We start from the raw sequence: 7,993 nt of genomic DNA on the forward strand, positions 1-7,993 counted from the left end.
GCAGGAGTTGTATTGAATTGGAGCCCTGGAGTGTCACTGCTGTGGCAGCAGGGGGACAGGCCAGGTGTCCTGGTGCTCCTGCCCCTCACCTGTGCGTGGTCTCGCTGGAGCTGCCGGCTGCACCCCGACTCCTGCCACCAGATGGACGTCACACGGCACTTCCTCCGGAAAATGACCTCATGTCTGCAGGAGCAGCACCCGGCAGAGCCTCACACTTGCAAAAGTCATGATCTCATACTCCCCGCTCCAGGGGCTGCCAGCCCCAGGGGGGCTTCAGGTCCCTGGATGCTGCCTTGGCCGAGGCTGGAGTGTCCCCAGGGGATGTCTGGGAGCAAGGAATTGGGGCTGGAGAGAGGGAGAGGGCTCCCTTGTGGGCAGGGGTCACTCCTCTGGCACCCAGGGGCTGGAGGGGGAAGAATGTCTGGGAGCCAGGCTTTTGGAACATGGAGCACATCTCCCACCTCAGGATGTGGTACTGGTGGAGCTCAGGGTCCCAAGGCTTCTCCTGGGGATGCAGAGGTCTTTGTACCCGTGTATGGGTCATTCACAGCTGGAAATCCCAAACCCCCAATCCCAGGGGGATCTGCCCTCCTCTTCCCCCTGTATCTCCCTTCCCACCACATTTACACCCTCAGAGGAGCCTCAGAAGAAGCAGTGGGAGAGGTTCATCCAATGAAGTGCAGTTTATGGTGTTTGCTCCCTAACAGCCTTATTTCAGGCAGAGGAATTGTCATCCTTCTTTCCCAGGTGCACTGAGGAGTTTCCCCGTCAGACTCTCCAGGCTAGAACTACTGCTGCACTGGGCTCTCCTTGGACAAGGTGCTTCCCAGCCAGCTGCCCCGAGGGATGCAAAAGCCCCATCCCGTGTTCAGGAGATGGCTGAGCTGATTTATAACCCTCCTTCCACAGAGCAGGGCCTGCAGAAACAGCCCTTCCTGCCTGGGCATCGGGCAGCGTGGAGATGAGAGCCGGAGGATCCGAGGGGAATCGCTGGGCTGGGCAGGAGGGTGTCCCGGCAGCCTGCTGGGAATTGCTGTGCTCTCCCACAGGCCATGCCAGCCCGGCCCCAGACACGGCAGCAGAGAACAGCAGGGCCTTATAAGGAAGCAAAATCCCTCAAGAAATCCCACAATCCCTGACAAGACAGCAGGACCTGCCAGGGCCGTGTCCCAGCGCCGGCACCGCGGAACCAGCGAGCCCAGCACGGCGGGACAGCCCCCAGGGCCATGGAGTGCACACTGTGCCCAGTGCCCGCCCTGTCACCAGCCCAGAGCACTGAGTGCCACCCCAGGAGTTCCTGGGACACCTCCAGGATGGGCTCTCCAAACCTGCCTGGGCAGCGCCAGGGCCTGAGCACCCTTTCCATGGGGAAATTCCTGCTGCTGCCCACCTGAGCCTGCCCTGGCCCAGCCTGAGGCCATTCCCTCTTGTCCTGTTGCTGTCCCCTCCTGTCAGGAGCTGTGCAGAGCCACAAGGTCCCCCTGAGCCTCCTTTTCTCCAGGCTGAGCCCCTTCCCAGCTCCCTCAGCCCCTCGTGGGGCTCCATTCCCTTCCCAGCCCCGTTCCCTGCCCTGGTCACACTCCAGCCCCTCCAGGGCTCTCCTGTCAGGCAGGGCCCAGCGCTGTCCCCAGCACTGGAGGTGCCCCAGCACAGCCCAGGTGCCACTGGCCTCTGGCTCACCTGGGCTCACCTGGGTTTGTGTCCAGCCATTGGCACCCCCAGGCCCCTTTCCAGCATTCCAGCCCCTCTGCCCCGGCCTGGAGCGCTGCCTGGTTCTCCCTGTCTGGGAATGTGGTGCAGAGAGGTGTGGGTGGGCCAGGGATGAGCACAGGGGCATGGCTGCTGCCAGAGCCAGCCCAGGGAGCTCCCCGGGACCTTGGCCTGGCAGAAGGGAGCAGAGCTGCAAAACCAAAGGTGGAAAAGCATCCGTGGGATTTTGGAGATGGCTTTTCCACATCCTCCTGCAGCGGGTGCCACATCCCACTCCTGTGCTGGGATCCACGTGCAGTAGCCAAACATGCCATCCCACGAGGGCACCAGGGGGATGCTGGGGAAGATGAGCCATCCTCCCTGGCTGCTGAGCATCCCCCAGGAGCTGGGCATCCCACCTCGGGGCTGGCATCCCCCTGGATGTGTGCACCTCCTTCCCACCTGGAAGGGGCTGGGCATCCCACCTGGCTGCTGAGCATGCTCTCTCGGGGCTGAGCGTCGCCGTGGCTCGGAGCCCCGCAGCCCGGTGCCATCCCTCCTGTGGCCACAAGCGCGGGTGGCTGTCGCGGGCTGTCCCCGCGGCCGGGAGCATCCCGGAGCCGCCCGGCGCGTCCCGGCGCTGTTTACTGCTGCCGTCCCGCCGCGGCGCTTCCCCCCAGCGCTTCCTGGGCTGGTGTCTGAAAATAGATATTTTTAACCTTTTAAAAATAGAAAGTCTCGCAGAACAGCAGCTCCTGTTTTTCCATTCCCTTCTCGTTTCTTCTCAGGGCGACGGAACCCGCGCCGGGGGTGGCGGGAGGCGGCCCCGTAAACAGGCTCCCGAGAAAGGGGCGCCGGGGACAGCACACGTGTGCCTGGAGCACGAAAAGAAAGGTAAGAGAGAGAGGGAGAGGAAAAAAAAAGCAACTAGAAAGGCCGGGCACTTTTCACACGGAGCCTTATTTGGTATTTTCATGAAAAGTTGTATCTTCACACTGTAAAAAACGCCACTTATTACTCATGCTTTACTAGGTAAGTGTATTTTCCTTGGCAGCAGGCGCTCTGGGGTTTTTTTCTCACTCCACTACTCCCGTACAAGCTATTTCGAAGGTTTCATTAGTTTCTCCATCAGAGCTGGCGCTGCTGCCGCTGTCTGAGGGCCGGGCCGTGAAACCCAGACACAGCCGCTGTTTGTTCGGCACCTCGGGGGCTGTAAAACCCCAGCGCGGGGCCCGCAGCGCCCTCCCAGCCCGCGGGGACGCGGCTGTCACCGCTGTCACCCTGCCCTCCGTGCCGGGCTGGGGACATCGCTCTGTCCCCTGTCGCAGAGCAGGGGTGCCGCGCCATCCCCTGGTCGCTACAGGTGCGTGGATGTCACCCGGCCCCATGAAACGCATCCATGCCACCCTTTCCTCATGACCTCTGTGCAGAGGGGGATGCCACCCTCTCCCTGCTGTCACTGCCGTGTCACACTGTCCCCACACGTGTGGGTGTCACCAATCCCCATGCACTGCCTCTGCGTGGGCATCAGCCAGCCCTGGGCCGTCCCAACCGCTGTGGGCAGCCACCGCCTGGTCCTCGGGGTCACTGCCAGGGCCATCACCCTGTCCCCAGGGCTGCGACATGCCCGTGGGTGTCCCCTGCAGTGTCCCCCGCAGCCCCCTGGTTCCCGCTGGGGACAACGGGCGGTGTCCCAGCGCCGTGGCCGCGCTGCGCGGCCCCGGGCCGCCTGGCCGCGCTTCCCAGCCGCTCTAAAAGCCAGCTTTGTGTTTCACAGCCAGGCCCTCGCTTGGCGCACGATTTTAATTAGAGTCTGGTTACACGGCTCGGCAGATGTGGAATGTATTTCTTAGCCCAGGTGGAATAAATCTATTGCCATAAAAACCAACCCCCCCTGTTATTAAACTCTCCCTTCTAAATAGCCCAGTATTGAGATGCACAGCCCCCCGACCCCCCGCCCACTCCCCCTCAATGCAAACCCTTTTCTAAGTGCTTAATGAGCTTTAATTTTATTATATTCCCTGCCTGCATGGAACCGGCTTCTGGTGCTGGCGCGGGCTCCGGCTCCCGGCCCCTCCGCCAGGGGTGCAGGGGCTGCTCAGCCCCACGGCCGGGGGCTTGGGGTGCCCACGGGGGCTGCTCGGGCTGGGGACACCCGTCCTGTGAGAGGAGAGGAGCACGCACAGAGTCCATTCCACAGGGGGAAAAGAGGACACGGCAGAGGAACACGCACAGAGTCCATCCCACAGGAGGAGAAGAGGAGGACATGGCAGAGGAGCATGCACAGAGTCCATTCCACAGGGGGAAAAGAGGAGGACATGGCAGAGGAACATGCACAGAGTCCATCCCACAGGAGGAGAAGAGGAGGACATGGCAGAGGAACACGCACAGAGTCCATTCCACAGGAGGAGAAGAGGAGGACATGGCAGAGGAACACGCACAGAGTCCATCCCACAGGGGGAAAGGAGGACATGGCAGAGGAACATGCACAGAGTCCATCCCACAGGGGGAAAAGAGGAGGACATGGGAGAGGAGCATGCACAGAGTCCATCCCACAGGGGGAAAAAGGAGGACATGGGAGAGGAGCATGCACAGAGTCCATCCCACAGGGGGAAAAGAGGACACGGGAGAGGAGCATGCACAGAGTCCATCCCACAGGGGGAAAAGAGGACACGGGAGAGGAGCATGCACAGAGTCCATCCCACAGGGGGAAAGGAGGAGGACATGGCAGAGGAACACGCACAGAGTCCATCCCACAGGGGGAGAAGAGGAGGACACGGGAGAGGAACACGCACAGAGTCCATCCCACAGGGGGAGAAGAGGAGGACATGGCAGAGGAGCATGCACAGAGTCCATTCCACAGGGGAGAAGAGGAGGACACGGGAGAGGAGCACACACAGAGTCCCTCCCATAGGATCACCGGGATGTCATTTCCCACAAGTCTTCCACGGGCATCCCCCCTGCATCCTCCCTAACCACGGTGTTTGAAGAACAAAATCCCAGGATTTGTGCTTGCAGGGGATTCCCCCTCCCTGCCCACAGCTCGGGGAAAGGGAACAAAGCCACAGGCCCTGCGAGGAGCAGAGCCTGAGCCTCCCCACCAATTCCCAGCGGGGAGACTTGGCTGTGGGCTCCCCCAGGAGTGTTCCCCCAGCTGGCCTCTCCTCTGGCTGGGAATGGGCAGCCCCTCGTGTGCCAAGGAGCTGTGCATGACGTTATCCCCCTGCCAGGGCAGGTGTGGGGAGCACGGCTGCTCCCTGGGGTGCAGCCCCACCCCGAACAGGGACCCCCGGCTGGGGGAGAGCAGCGCCCAAACCTGTCCTGGAGCCCCGAGCAGGGATCAGGCTGCTCTGCTGCTGGAATCTCCAGAGGAAAGAGCAGGGAGCCAGAGCTGAGCTGAGGAAAACCCAGCTTCTGTGATCTCACAGAGGAAATGACCAGCTACAAAGGGTTAAATTGCCATTTCAGAGGCAAAGCCTTCCTCAAAATCCTTTGGATGAATCAGGGCTAACCCTGGCCTTGCCCTTTTTGGGGAGCATGGTCAGCCTGGGCCAGCATTTGGTGAGGCTGATCCAGAAATCCCACGCCAGTCCTGTGACCTCTTCCTTGTTAGCAGGTCAACACAACCTGGAGAGCTTGCCCGGGGAATTTTGGGTGTCCCTCGCAGGCTGGGGGTTGCTTAGATGAAGGGCCAAATTTTATTCATCTCTAATCAATGTTTTTGTTCTTTTTGGTAAGTCACACTCAGCTGCAAAGGGCAATAATCCATCCTGGAAGGCAGCACAGCCCTCTGCAGTTGTCCCTGGACGCCTCTTGGCCCAGGGGTGATGGCTCGGTGATGCAGCCCTGGGCAGGCACTGAAAGCCTCCAGCCCCTGTGGAACTGGCCCTTCCTGACCCCAGGGAAGCCGTGGGGGAAGGACAACGTGCAGCTCCCCTCTGTGCCTGCCCAGGCCATCCCAGCTCCCCCTGTGCCCCCAAGGATGGAAGAGGAGCCAGCCTGGGGTGCAAGAGATGTGGCCAAGCTCTTTTCCCTGCCCCTTGTCCCTGTATCTAATGGTCCATCGGGATTATTTGCATGGTCCGTGCAGCTGGGAGGCAAAAGGAGGTGTCTGGGCCAAGCAGTCCTTCTTACTTCATCTTCAACTGTTTGCAAAGCCCCTGATCAGACGACCCAGATGGTGCTAAATGGCCATGAAGGACCATTAGACAGTGGGTCATTGTCGTGCTCCTTGAGTTAGATAATTGTGATGGGCCTGAACTAATGAATTTCTACCCAAAAAAGTAGCACTGAATCATGGTCCTTTGGCAAGGCTGGTGAGAAGGAGTTGTAATCAAGTTTTGGATTTATCCAGCCTGTACAAACAGGGATCTCTGCTGGAGCCACACACTTCCATGGCCACAAAACAGGGAGCAAGGAAAGCCAGGCAGAGGTTCGGTCAGAGTGGATCTCCCTCATGCCACGGGGCAGGAGAGCCCTGGGACAATCCAGCAGCTCCTTTGTGCCCTGGCTCTGTCCTGCCTCCCCTCTGGAATGCCCACATTTGGGAATGGGCCCAGGCCAGGCGTCCTGCAGGAGGAGAGGGCCTCTGGGGCTGCGCTGTGCCCTGCCAGCCGCGCTTCCTCCAGCCCTCCTTTGGCTCCAGCTGCCACCGCCGAGGATTTCCCTGCTTTTCTCATCACCCCCTTCTCAGCACCAGCCTTCCAGGAAGCCAGGGGCCTTTTCCAGTGTCCTGGCTTGCTGGCACAGCTTCTCTCTGCAGGGATTGCTTTGTTTCCTCGTCCTGGGGGTGTGGAGCTTTGACAAAGCCAGAGACAGGGAAACGTGATCCCGTTTCCCCAGCAGAGCTTGGACACCCTGCCAGGTGAGGTACATCCTGAGCTGCTCCTGCATCCAGAAAGGTGAAGGAACAGGAGAAAAGAGTGATTACAGACGCATTTCTATGTGAGAAGAGACAGGAAACGTGAGGACTGTTTAGTCTGGAGGGGAGGCAGGTCTGTGGTGGCACGAGAACAGCCTGTGAGCCCTGCAGCACTGACAATCCTCTGCTTTCTCCATTTCTCGTCCCAAAAAAGGAAAAGGATGTGCAGAGGAGAGTGGATGCAGGGGAATGTTCTCCCAGTGGGTCTCTATGGAGAGATTTTAAGGGAAATCCTATCCTTTTGGGGAGAAATCCCTCCCTTTGCCTGGGGAGAGGTGATAAAAGAGCACACATCCCAGTTCATTGGGAGATGCCTAAAAATTCAAACCACCTCCAGAGCTGTGGGCTTCCCACAGGCACCTGGGAGCAGCAGGGTGCCAAGGTCCAAATCTTTTGGTGTGGATTTCCCCTGGTGGTGCAGGACACCCAGGCTGAGCAGAGTCTGTTCCTGGGGGCAGCAGGGTTCCAGCAGGCACCACCAGGAGGGACGTGGTGGCTTCCCCGCAGGGAAGGGGAAACATGGAGGTGAAAGTGGATGTTTTTCATGCCTGAAACCCCCATGCAAAGGGAAACAGCAGGGCCAAGGGAGTGAGTGTAGCTGGCAGTTATATAGACATATAGTTTGGAGAAGTGTTTTGACTAACCTGATCATGCAGCATGAAATAAAAAAAAAAGCCCTGAGACCCCAGAGGCAGAGCCAAGGGTTTTGGTGGTGACTTGCCATCCATCCCAGAGCCCACAGCCAGGGGGTCATTTCGGCTGGATGGACCCCAGGAGCTCCCTGGTCCAACCTCTGTCTCCAGGCAGGGATAACTCTCAAGTGACCTCAGGGTGTTCAGGGTTGTGTCCAGGAGGTTTCTCCAAGGATGGGATGCTTCTCCTTTCCTCCCTTGGTCCCAGCTCCAGCATTTCTGAAGGGGAGAACTTTTTGGCATGTCTTCCAGTTGAACCAGGTCCATCCTGCCTGGTGCTGGGGACCCAAACTGGCCCCAGTGCCCGAAGCTCTCTGCAGAGCCCGAGGGTGCCCAGAGCAGGCTGCACCAGCCAGGGGACATCTGGGGCTCTCAGTGCACTCCAGACACCTCACACAGAGCATGGCAGGAGGGCTGGCAGGACACACAGCTCCCAGAGAAGGACCAGCAGGAGCTCTCAGTCCTGCAGGACCAGAATCGCAGCCACAGCCCGACCCCCTGGCCGCCGCCTCCTGCCAGGGAGCTGGGCAGAGTGGAGAGGTCTTTTCCAGCCCAAACAATTCCAGGCTTCCGTGGCCGGGGCTGCTGCTCGCCCGCAGATGTGCCCGCGGTGGGAGGTGGCGGCGCCGGGCCGCGGTGTCGCTGTGTCCCCGCATCCCCCCCGCAGCCCGGGCTCCCGGCGGGGCCGTGC

The sequence above is a fragment of the Camarhynchus parvulus genome, chromosome 1, assembly GCF_901933205.1.
Source record: "Camarhynchus parvulus chromosome 1, STF_HiC, whole genome shotgun sequence".
NCBI classification, from domain to species: Eukaryota; Metazoa; Chordata; class Aves; order Passeriformes; family Thraupidae; genus Camarhynchus; species Camarhynchus parvulus.